Raw genomic sequence first — 13134 nt, 5'->3', positions numbered from 1 at the left:
CTTTTATTCTGTAAAGGCAATGCCATGAATAAATAAAACTGAAAGTGTGAAACAGCTTAGAGTTGAAATGTGCCCTTAACAGGGCATAACAAAACTTTATTGAACCTCTATGCCTGTGAACAATGCCTCATTTCAATCGTGCCAGCAGATGGCACTCTTTATATTAAGTAGCTTTCATGGGAAAATTTAATTTGTTTCTTTTTTTCTTTGTTTATTAAATATTGGGAGGTACTATCCTATGTAATGCTTCTTACTGAAATGATAAACTGATCTACACAAAACTTCAAATAACTGTATTTATGATGGTGTGTATAAACTGGTATTTATAATACATGCCTTTCTCAATACATGGGAAAAATTAGGAGAAGAAATTCAGTATGGCTGGAGAGTTAGCACTCCTGAGCATTGGAAAATTAAGGTGAAGGAGCAGGTTTCTGGGAACGTTTTGCAACTACTCTGTGTTTCTAGTGGTTAGGCATTTCCAGGCTGAACGTTGGATACTTAACGATGGTTAGCCAGTTAATTCAGGATGTTTGCAGTTTGGCATTGGATGCCTTTTCCAGTTCCAACAGAGGACATACCAGAGGAGAGGAGATAAACTCACAGGTATCCTGGGTATAATGGAACAGGGAAGACTGGGGAGGAAGGAGAAGGACTTCAAATGACGCTAGTCTGATCCTGCAGGAGAAGTTCAGGACTAAGGAAAGAAGCTGCCTGCGAGCAGGAGCGGCGTGTCTTCCGTCTCCTGCGGTGGGGCTGGGAAGCCCCTTTGTGAAGCCGGTGTGCAGTGCTGGCAAGGAGGTGCCTCACCTCATCTGAGCCAGGGAAGCGCTGCCTGAGCAGGGAAAGCACCAGAAGCACAGCACCACTCCACCAGCAAAGAGCTGCTTTTCTTCGCATGCCTCCCAACTCCCTGCAGAGCTTCCACCTCTAGCAATGATAGCCGCACCCACAGCCAGTTGACAGTAGTGTATGTTTACAAAGGGATTTTAGCAGGGGAAAGTAATGTATATTCAATCTGTGAACAGTAATATAAAATCCTGTGTTTTGCAAGTGAAAGGGAAGAAGAAAAACAAGTTCCCGTAACCTGTAAAAACTTCTGTAGCTAATAATGTGCTAGGTTACTGATGGACACAAGACACATAGCCCCTGGGGGAAAATAGAAAGCCTTCAATTTTTCCAGCTACAGCAGAGACCAGCTGAAGTGGAGCCTCTTTTTCCAAGAAAGTAAGTGGAAATAGCTTTTGCTGAGCTGGAAAGATACTCTTGATTACTTGCTGTGCTCTTAGATAATCAAGGACACAGTGGAAATACCACATAGCATGTGACTGGCTTTGATTTATCCCAGGAAACCTCTCTCAACCTCAGAATGCACTGTAAACAGCTGCTTCACAAATTTCAGACAGAAAAACCTCTTCATTTTTTATCTCTAAGTGAATTAAAAAAAAAAAAAGTTTATTGGATGTTGCACAACTGCATCATTTCCGGTCCTTGCATGAAATTAGAACATGAAACAAGGATGACTTCAACTAATCTTGTTCCTTGGGTGCAGTCTTTTTCAAGGTTTCAATTACTAACTCAAACCTGTTAAAAATATTTGCCCCATTAATCACATTATGTGCTGCATTATTTAGTATTCTGGCTATTTCTCTCCTCTAGCATGGAATTATATATCTCTCTGCCCTCTAGAAACTCCTGATAGTTTTTCATTATTATGCCTTTTTACCTCACCATATAGATGTTTACAGCTACTACCCCAACTTTCATATCCTTAACTTTCCTCAACTTCCTAGTTGTAACAACTTTTAGTAACAACATCAAGCCTTGGCAAAGCTAATTTCTGGCTACCTCTGTAACATTTTTTTTCGTATTAAAAATCCCAAAAGCTTCAAAATAAAAATTACTATATCTAATCCCTCTTTTCTTCTAACTATACTTACTCTTTTTTCTCTCTGTCTTAATTTTCTCTTGGTGACTCTGGCATTATTCTGTTCTCCTCTGGTCTGTGTTCACTGCTATGGGTGACAAACTGTGTCACCTGGGAAGCTAAAACCTAAAACAGTTGTGTTCAAATGCTCCCTCTGCTTCTCCCTTCTCATGACTTCTTCCTATATATAGTGCTGCTTTTTTTCGTTCCTGTTTAACATCTTTGAATCCCCTTGATGCCCTTCGTTACACAACTTTTGTTCAGGCACTTCGGACTTCTTAAATTGCTTATTAGAAACCTTGTAGCAACACTTACCTTATTCCCTTAAATCTACCAAAAATGCTGTCACATCAAAATAAGCTATTTCACTTACACTTCGGCTTCTGCACAGTCACCTCCAAACCCTTGTATTGACACATTTCCTCTTTACCAAATACAAACCTCCTCCAGCTTGCTTCTTGTTTCTTTCCCTTCATTTCTTTTGGCTGACCTCCCAGCCACTTTGTTGAGAATGAAGCCTTGCAACTAAGCATTTAACTTCTGTTTTTCATCTGTTGCTTATTCCAGGACTCCTTCCTGCGTCTCCATCCTCCATGGCCACATTCACAGCCTGGCAGCCCAGGTGAGGTCCCTCAAAGCTGTGCATTTGAGTAGTGCTAATATAGGGAACCACGACCCCTTAACTCACTGCAAACCTGCATTGCTTTCCTTGCTTACGCTTGTTTGAATGTGTTTACAACTTTTTTTTAGTATTTCAAGATGGACTTTAGTATTCAGATGAAAACTGAAGCAGTTAGGTCTTTTATTTTGCTAGTATGTAGCAATGTGCACAAAAGTATTTGTGGAAAGAAAAAAGTATAATGAGAATTGCTATAAGTCCCTACCTTCTATAAATAGGTAAAGCTATAAATATTCATCCTTGAAATATTTTTGCTGTCATCTTGGAAGCTCTTTGGGTGTAGCAGTCGCCCAGATACACAGCAAAAAGGAGATGGATGATACAATGGAAATTTTTGTGAAAACTTTAGCAATTGTTCATACTTCTGAAGAAAACTGTGTTAGTAATTAAACAAGTGAATTAATAATTACCAATATGTCTGGAAAAAAGTTTGATAAGCTCCAGCCTTAATGTCATTTAGATGCATATATCATTTGTCTGAATGTTCTTTTAAGTTTTGTGGGGAAAGGAGAGGAAACAACACCATTTTTCCAGTGAATGTCATTTACTGTTGTTTTAATGCAGAGTTGAACTATTTTCTTAAAAATGTATTCACAGTTCCAAGGGTTGTTTTTGGTGTGCTGTTCATAGCCTCTGTCCCTCTCCTGAGCACAACCCATTACCCCCATCACCCCTTATCAGTATTTTGTTTCATTAAATATTTGTTTTACTGTATGCGGATGCGAGATGCACAGTGCTCTCTGGTTAGTAGATCTTTCTTATTACAAGCTACTAGTTTGGGGGAACAGCACATGGGAAGGTGACAAAAAGTTTCATAGTATTCTGCAAAGGAGTTGAAATCCCCTAACACACACACACACACACACACACACACACACTTTTTGCACATAGCGTTTCTATATTGCAATCAAAGACATAGCTGCAAACCCTTTAGGATGTACTTTGACAAGCCCCACACTAGCTTGTATGGATAACAGCAGCGTTTTAAGCAGTACAGCATGGACCCCAGCACCAAGTTCAAGGCAAGAGCATTAATCTAGCTTCTAAACTGGGATGGGGGTGGTGTGGTTACCAGTATAAGGTGTTGGTCATGGTTGGTGATCCATAATGTCTGGGTCAAGTCAAAGATCTGTCTAACCTGTCTTGGGCAGTGGAAAAAAACTGGAGCTTGTATTAAGCAGAAGAAAAACATATAGTGATAATCCCCTTGACTTAACCTATGATCTTCTACCATTCACTGGTTTAACTCGTTTATGATCCAGGTGTCACATCCAGAGAATCATGTGTTACAGATCTTGGGTTTAATAAATACATCTTCTGTTAACTTCCAGGATTTAGTTGTTCATTGTATTAAAAAAAAATTGTTCTGTTTTTTTTCAGACTTTCAACATGATTATTGTTTTTGATATTCCTAGTTCTTTTGTCAGGAGTAATAATGAATCATGGTTCCCTAGTTACCTTGTCCAGGACATTAATTATTTTACAGATCCTCATTACATCCTTCTTCAGTAGCTTCTTTTGCAGGCCAAAAGTCCTGGTCTAGTTTGTCTTTCCTTGTGTTATTCCATACCGTTTGTAATTCTTTTTCTTCCTGCATTTTTTTTTTTCTTTCTGCATTTTTTTTTTTCTTTTCACTGTTTGGAGTGTTTCGGGGTAAGGTCAGTTTCCAAAATAAGAAGACTAGAGCGACATGAATATTCAGGGTATGAACTAAGAAAAAAATAATGGTAGCATAATGAGGTTACTTTGTTTTACTGTTTTTCCTTAATACTTCCTAATACTGTTTTTGCTTTTTTGCCTGCTACAGAACAGTGAACTGATGTTTCCAGAGATCCAAAGCTCTCTTTGCAAGTGGTAGTAGATAATACAGAGTCCAAAACTGTGTAGTTAAGAATAGTTTTTGTGTATGCCTTCCTTTTTTTTTGTTGGCATTGCATCTCTACTGACATTGTCGTGTGATCAGTCACTAGCATGCAGGTTCCTCTGCAATGCTTTTCAGACAGTGTTAGTTTTGACTATCATAAATAACTTTCTACCTCAGCAAACTTTGTTGCCTCAGTATTTTCCTTCTTTTCAACATATTTTTTTGAGTATGCTGAAGGACATAGATGCCAGTGTAGAGTCTCATGGCACACCCCGGTAACTTTCCTTTCACACTCTTTATTTTCTATCTTTGTATATCCCTGTGTCTTCTCTTTTATTCCATAACAGCTTGCTTTCTTTAGAAGCCAATGGTAAGGAACCCCAGGTGAGACCCCTAGAAATTCAAGTACATTGTGTCAGTTGGTTCAAGCTTACTCGTATACTTGCTCATACCTTCAAAAGCTTCAAGCAGGTCTTTAAGGCATGGCTTTCTTACAGAAGCTGAATCAACTCTTCTCTATCGTTAGGTTTCATTGCAGTTTTTAACAATTTGCCAATGCTTCCTGTTTGCAGTTCTCTACCACACCCTTGAAAACACGGATATTTTGTATCTTTTATTCTTCCAAATTTTTTATGTTATAGTCTACATGTCACCAGTAATAGTTCAGGTACTTAATATCTGAGTTCCTTTAAGGCTCTTGCATAAATGCTATGTAGTCCTGGTGGCTTTTACTGTTTTTACTGCCCCCTGGAAGGGTCCTTGCTATTGATATTTTATGAAAAAAAAGTTTTATCTTTAGTTATCTTCTTCAAGGAAGTTGCTCCTCAGTGGACATCTTGTTATCTAGCTAACAAAAAATTAGTTCTTCTGTGTTGCCAAGACTCATAACCCAAGTCTTAAATACACTCTATTTCTGCATTCTGTTCTGAAAAGTTCGTATTTCATTAGCCAAAGTACTAACACTGAATATGAAACTGTTAAATATTAATACAACACCCAAATTCATTTCCAGGTGTGACTTTTTCAACAGAAAATCCTTCAGTTATTCTAGAATTCTAATTTCTGAAAAAACCAAGATTTTCCCCATATGCCTCAACTTTACAATTCACAGAACAGATCTCGTCTTTTTCAGGTCTAGGAATGAGTTGTGGAGGGGTGAAACATCGTTTGTGGATAGCTGATGCACAAAAGGTCAGTGAATTCCTTGGGTATTTATGTGAAGGTAGCAGGATGCTAGCTATCAAAATTCCTGGCTTCAGCCTTGAAGCACTTTACTAGTGCTTGTAGTCTGTGCTGTAGAACGAAAAGGGATGATGACCGTTTTTGATTAGCAGAGGCAATTTAGATTAGGAACTCAGGATGAGAAAGTATGAACTTCTATCAATTCTTGCAAAAGCAACAGATGCTTTAGAGTAAGCTGATGATGCCAAGCATGGTCTAGCTGTGTTTTAGCTCAGTGTCTCGCAACCATTTTTAATGCAGCAACTCAATCTGTTGGGATTTGGAAAAAACCCACCTTGTGTCATGCTGCTTCTGTTTTTCACTTAAAATCAAATGTGTGTGAATCTAGGGACTATTATTATTTATCTTCTTGGCAGTTGTTTCATGGGCTGTTTTCATTTAGACTGGTGGCAGTTCATAGACCAAAGGATGTGAAACATCAATCCAGTTTATAAAAAGTGTCACCAAGCTGCAGCATAATTTTTTGCAATTATCACACTCCTGGTGTTTCTTTTCCAAGATGGGCAAAGTGAGTGTGGTGCTGCCACTTTAGATGTCAAGGTTCTCTTTCCAGATCTGCCTGAGTTAATATCGTACAACATTATAGTTACAGGAAGTAATGATAGATTATGTTGTCATCTGTGCTATATCATCTCATTTGTATAATGACTCCCACTATCAGTGCAGGATTAGACGAGTAGAGTGAGGTACGACATAACCAAAGGGGAACATGGATAGCTGGGAGAATTACTAGGGGGGATGCAGATGTTGCCGCCAGTTCAAATCCTAGTTGAGAGTGGAGTAAGGATCAATACTGTCTCCCACATGTTGGGAGACCTCTATCTTCCAGCTCAGTACTAATTCCTTACCAGTGTAATGTTGCCACTCCAGCAAAAAGGTCAAAGCAGATTGCTAGTGCATGGTCAAGGATTATATAGTCTGTACTTTGAGGCAGTTTTCTGCCTTGTCCCAGTCCCTTTGCATGTGCCAGGTGATGCCAAAGGAGCAAGACAGCACCTCGCCCCTATCTTTGGAGGATCCCCAGTCAGAGGTAGAGCTAGTTACCTAGCTGTGATGGCTCTTTTCTCTCTTCACCTAAGGCAGGGCGCAGGTGACAGTGACATTCGTTGTTAGTTGCTGGGAGGGGTGGGCTGCTGCTCGTTGGTTATTTCACATGCTTTTCTCGATGTTTCCTGTGCTGCCATACACACAGCTGAGCTTTCGCTGAGTTCCTGCTTGCTGTTGGTTAGGGTTTCAGGGAGGCAATGCAACAGCCACAGCTGTTCTCTTCCTCACCCACAATGTACTAATAGGCAGTTACAGGGATAGGGGAAATCAGGGAAGGGAGATCTGTGGGGCCAACACTCCTGGTTTGGACTGGGCTATTGCTGCCTCCTCACAGCTGTGCTTCAGGGCCACTGCACAGAGACTGCCTCCCACCCATTTATTACACACCACTAATTTAAATTACTCTTGTACGCTAGGCAGTTAATGCTTCTTTACATGGAGAGAAATCCAAAATAGGCAGTATCATTACTTACTCATAGATCCATATAGGAAAAATTCAGAGAGCTATGCAGATCTTTATTTATATGTGATAATCTATATCATACATACTCACAGATATGCAAATTGCAGCTTTACATCAGAAATTCACAGGAAAGCCTCGGGCTGATGTTAATTCCATCATTTAAATAAAGAATTTCCCATTGTTATAGGGGCCTTGGAGTGCTTCTGTGCTCTTTCTATTTACATAGTTATTTTCTCAGTTGAACCAAATATATAGTGATACAGGCTAGTGATACTCTTACCAGTTGTATATTGAATTATTCATCATTACAGGAGATTTCAACCAATACTGATTAATCGTTTCTCTTCTAAATACCGTTTTTGTTATAAAGCTTCCACTAATTCTGTTCTCTTGCCATTATATATGATTTCTATCTGTTATCTGAGTTGGTTTTCAATCTGGTATTTAAAAAGTACCAGAACTGTCTAAAGGCTATTCAGTGAAACAGACTTTGGAAAGATATACTGTCAAGGGCAGAGTATTGAACAAGGCAGTAAGAGAGAAAAGAAAAACCCAGACAACATAATGATTCAGTTACAGTGATTACACTTGTAGTAAGCATTACTTTCCTGGAGAAATGGATGGATGGCCCACTTCCAGAATAAAAATAGACAATTCTTATTCCACATCCCCCCCAACCTTCTTCCAATGTCTCTTATGTTAAGGCATGTGATTTTTTTCATGTCCTTTTAAAGAACAGGTAGTGAAAGAGGTACTGAGTCTCTTTCATTTGTGCTTGGGGCTATCAGTCCAAAATTAAGACAAAGATATGTCTATATGATCATGTGACCCATGTCAGGGGGTAACTTCTGACTTCTAGGCCAGCTGGATTGGGATGCTGTTCACATCATTGTTCAAGGCATGCACTGGCTAGGGGTGGACTGGTCATGTCCTCAAGGTGTATCAGTTGTCCTCATGGTCTGGCTCAGTATCTATCCCCTATGCCCTTGCCACCCACAAATCTGTCTAGAGTGCCCTGCTTCATACATAGCATTTGACCACAAGGAGAGGCTTCAAATTAGGGAACCATGGGTGAAACATGTTGGCAGCCTTGTCTGAGACAATGTGCTGTCTTCTGAGTCTACCATCTGCTTGCCATTTCTGCTGTCCCTGCCTCTGCTGCTTATGCTTGAGAAGGCATAGCAGCAGTCCTATGCAGGTGTCCACTATGTGCATAGATGTCACCATCCTGGGGGAGCTGGTGCTTCAGAATGTAAGAGGAAATTGTTGCCAAAGGTATGAGCCAATATTAGAGGTCTGTGGTATTAGCCAGGGATGTGGTCAGGGCTAGGACTTCGAGTAATCATCCCTTTGTTGAGAGGAGTACAGAGATGACCACGTGTTAGTGTGGCCATTTTGTATTCTGAGATGACCAGCAGTGGATCCAGAACTTGGGGATGAGCGAATAACATCTGAGGTCCTCTGCTGTTACCCCAGCCACTTGAGCCTGAAAATCCACCAGGAGGTGGGCAGCCAGTTTGGGGTAAGGAAGTCTGCCGCAGTTATGATTGTGTAGAGGTCTCCAAAGCCTTTGCAGTGATTGTATATCTATATGTGACCTGTCTCACAGGTCATGAGGGCCTTCAGTCTTTGTGGATTGTACAACTGCAGGGGAAGGAAGATGACTGATGAGATTTGCATTTTTGTATGATGCTTTCATCCCTCACCATGGCTTCTGTACTTGTAACAGGCACAAGGGCCACCACTCTGTAATTCTGAGGCCTTGGCAGTGGAAAATTCATGAATACCATATTATGCTGTGTGCATGAGTCCTTGATTTTCCACCAGAATCAGGCCCTTTTCCCAAAGTGATACTAGTTTGTGTTGATTCAATAGGTGTCATGGCTGACACTGTGTGCCATAAGTCTGTCTGTAAGGAGCGGATCCCGTAGCAAATTGTCCTCTCAACCCTGCTGAGTTTCCTTTCAGAAGGAAATGGTTGTCTCATGCTGAGCTCGAATCTGAGCACAGAGTATGAGTTAGGCAGCAAGGACGATTGGGATCCTGTAGTCAAACAGGGACTGAGCCGCACTGACAGTGCAGACACAGATGCATCTCAAGATTTGGGAAAACACCAGACTAGACTGTTTAGCCATACTTCTAATTGTCACTTGCATCTACTTTCATAAAGGTGTAGATCCATCCGGATCTATCTGTGATTCTAATTTCAGTCTCTAAGCCCATTCTTCAGGAGAATTTTCCTCCTTGGATGATGAGAAGATGATAAAGCTTTGTTAAAATGCTAGGGCAGCATTTTGCTGAGATTCTGAGACACCTTTTTTCTCTGTTATAGGTCTGATTTCTGACGTGCATGTTAAAACCCAGTTCTCGTACATCTATCACAAACACTCCTCTATGTTTGTGGGTTTTTTTTTCCTGCCATACCTCCTGTCTGTTTATTTAGATCTATATATATGTAAAATACTGTTAAGTGCAAGTAGTAGTCCACAGATATAAATGAAAACACTCTGAGAGAGGCAATATGCAACTATTGAACCTGTTGTTTTTCCCCAAAATTCTCTCTTCATCCTCCCTTGGAGCTGGAAATTCTGTTAATGTAGTGATATCCAAAAAAGAATCAGAAAAGAAGTAGTAGTAGTAGTTCATGAAATAGTTTATCTTCTAAAACTACAGAAAACTAATCAGTAGCATTAAAAATTATTACTGATTGCAAGTGTAAGAAATAACAATGTAATATAATGGAAGAAGCTGGATTTTTTTTTGGTAAATGTTATCTGATTTTTGGGAGCTTCATTTGAGACCACTCTGAAGACTCTGAAGTCAGACACCCTTTCTGAAAACGTGAGTATTGAATGACACAAGAATATACAAAACTAAATCTAAATATGAATTTATGCAGGGACACTCAATTTGAATGTAATCCTCAGTACTGAATTTGAATTACTGTTCTGCTTTATTATCTAGATTTCATTTAATGCAGACAAGGAAAACATTTGGATTAAAATGTGCGCTCCTATTTTATGCTTTTAGAGCATGATGCTAGTGTTTTTGACAAAGAGGTTTCTAAAGATGGTTTATATAAGAACTAATTTTTGTTTCAGAATAGACATTCTCTTTTCTCAGAGGATTCATTTTATAGAGCAGATTTAGAACACATCACACATTCCTTTGATTTTGGTCAATAAAGTTATCATGTAATTATCATCAACTAGTATTTAATAATTAATTCCTACCTCTAGGGCTGTCTGTGGACAAAGCATGATATCTCATCTGAAAGCAGTGGCTGAATTTGTCAGTGAGGTATGGGGGCAGATGATCAGTGTCATCATGAATAATAGAGCTTTCATAATTTTCACTGCATTCAGAAACCATTTCTATACTTGTAACATGGCCAAAATGCCTGCAGCTCAGGACTTCATCATACTTTTTTCATAGTCTCTGAAATTCAGAGTGAAAATCTAGCTTTACACAGGGTCTTTAAAACAGAAGTGGCACAGCTGTGGGCAGCTTAGGCAGAACTGACCTCGGACACTATCAAATGAGGCCAGCAGTTTTTGGATTTGCAGTCATCTGAGGGGTGAACTTGGATGCAGGTAATTGCATGTCAGCAGAGCCATCCTGCAATGGTCAGAGCAATCTCACTAACACACCATGCTGGCACTCAGCTGGAAATTCCCAGGTAACAGCATAGCGTGCAGCAACTGCACTGCAGAGGGTAAAACCATTTTCAAAGGTCTCACTTTCTACATGGACATATCCAGCAGGGAGTCTAACCTAGGCTTTTGCCCACAGCTGCATACTTTGGTCTTGGGGTGCAGTTCCTTCAGGAAGCTGAGCCAGGATGCAGGGGGTGCTGTGTGAAGCTAAATGCTGTCAAGGTCTGACTGTCACACTGCCTGCTGTCACAGACACTTCTAGGGAGAAGAGCTTAGTTCTACCCGTACTATCCCATAGCCTACTGCAACGGGTTTTTTGGTAAAGCATAGCGAAGGGAAATGCACTGCACAGGGCAACATGGCCTCCACTGACTGATATGGCCAAAATGGCCTGCATTTTATTTTATGACAATTGGCTCTTGTATAACTGAAGATTTATCTAGATTATCAGGCTGCTCAAAGGCATGGCAGAAGAATGTGGGGCATATCAGGGACTCCAGTTTGAAGGGGAGATGGCAGTAGAAGGAGAGCAGAAATACAAGAGGTGTCATGCACAGATACTGGGGATTTTACTGTTAAGCTTAAGAGGTGCCTTCTTGTGTCCTCTTGTGCCTGACCTTTGAACTTTACCCTCAGCAAATAAACCTCCTGGTCCTATGGGAATCTCACAGATACTGGAGAGGGAGAAAGGCAAAGGGGAGGCTAGGCTGATACATTGTTTCTGGTGCCAAGGGCAAAACAATGAGCTTGTTCAGATCTCAGAAAAAGGGAACATTTAGAGAGGGAGAAACAGGGCTTTCATGTCTTGTGTGAGTATGGGCCTTCTACTTCGTGAGTGCCTGGGCCTGCCTGGGGACACTGGGTAAGACAGCTCAATTTATGATTATGCCAGCCCAAGACTTGTATGCCAAGACTTGTGTTGAAGCTGCCCCTCATATGTGTGCAGATGGCATAAAATACCTGTCCTTTGTCACACACTCCTGGATGCTATAAATAGTGAAACTGGATGACCCATGGGCAGTCATCACCCTTACACAGAGTCGTCATGGCGCAGTAGACTTCACTGACCCTCCTATCCAAAGTCCAGTGTATCTGTCTCAGAGGTCTGTCCTGTGTGGTTCATTCGGCCACCTGAATTAACCTTTCACCTTGACTGTGCAGGAATTTTGAACCTTGTTACAAAGCAGCTGTAGTCCTCAATTGTTTGAAATGGCTATGTGATTCAGGGTAGTAGGTAGCATTTGGTGTTCCCTATGATGTGAACTGGAATCCTGACTTTTTGGAGGCCAGTGTATCCTGAAGAAAGAAGACATTGATCTGTTCCCTTCAGCAGACTCTGAGATGTAGACAAAATGGGTGCCACAAAATCAGTAGGGCAGCTAATCGTGATGTCCACCATTCTCCTGGGGTATAACACAGTCACCCTTCCAATGATTATAAGAGCAATGTGAGGGGCATGTGAATCCTGTCAGTTGTGTTTCCACAGCTGGAAATTCATGCTGAGTGAAGGTCCACATGACATTGAGAGATACAGTCACTGAGGACAGTACAGGAACAAAGTATCTTCAGAGGGGCACAGCAGACATCAGCCACTGCGTATTTCTGGTAGACATCTACCCCAGACTGGTTGTCCAAGTTGAGGTTACATGCGTCAAAAGAGAAATGGCAATTTTCAAACCGATGTGGCTGTAGAGGGCATTATGCTGGTGCTTGAGGGAAGGTATAAACCCTCAAAGCAGAGTGCTTGGAATTCTAAAACTCGAACTCCACTGCTGGCCACCCCATGCCTATGGGAAAAAGCAGTGCCTTCAGCAGGTTTAACCTCCCTCACTCAAAACCTCTTTGTGGCGGGAAGTACCCTTGCTTGGACTATGGTCAATGCCTCAAGCCACCGTGAGAGCATGAAAGTATTGGTAAAGGTCCTGACGAGCATCTGCTCGGTTTCCTGTCAGTCTAGGGCAATTCACAGACCAGTGCACACCATGTGTCCTAGATCACTCCATAACAAAGGCAAGGATCAGCTTATCTGTCAAGACTGCATGCTCCTTATTTCCATGTGTGGCAGAAGCGATCTTTATGGGAAAGAAAGATTTGTAAGCCTAGTCCGTGTTTGATCTCTCTTCTGCAAACAGTGATTACTTCCACCACATTTAAATGAAAACATTTTAAAGTTTCATTGTTTAGATATTCTTAAAAACGAAAGCAATATGAAACACAATAATCATTAATATGCATTTCCAGACAGAGTCTACACCT

The sequence above is a fragment of the Gymnogyps californianus genome, chromosome 2 (assembly GCF_018139145.2).
Source record: "Gymnogyps californianus isolate 813 chromosome 2, ASM1813914v2, whole genome shotgun sequence".
Classification (NCBI taxonomy): Eukaryota; Metazoa; Chordata; class Aves; order Accipitriformes; family Cathartidae; genus Gymnogyps; species Gymnogyps californianus.
This window is presented reverse-complemented; position numbering follows the sequence as displayed.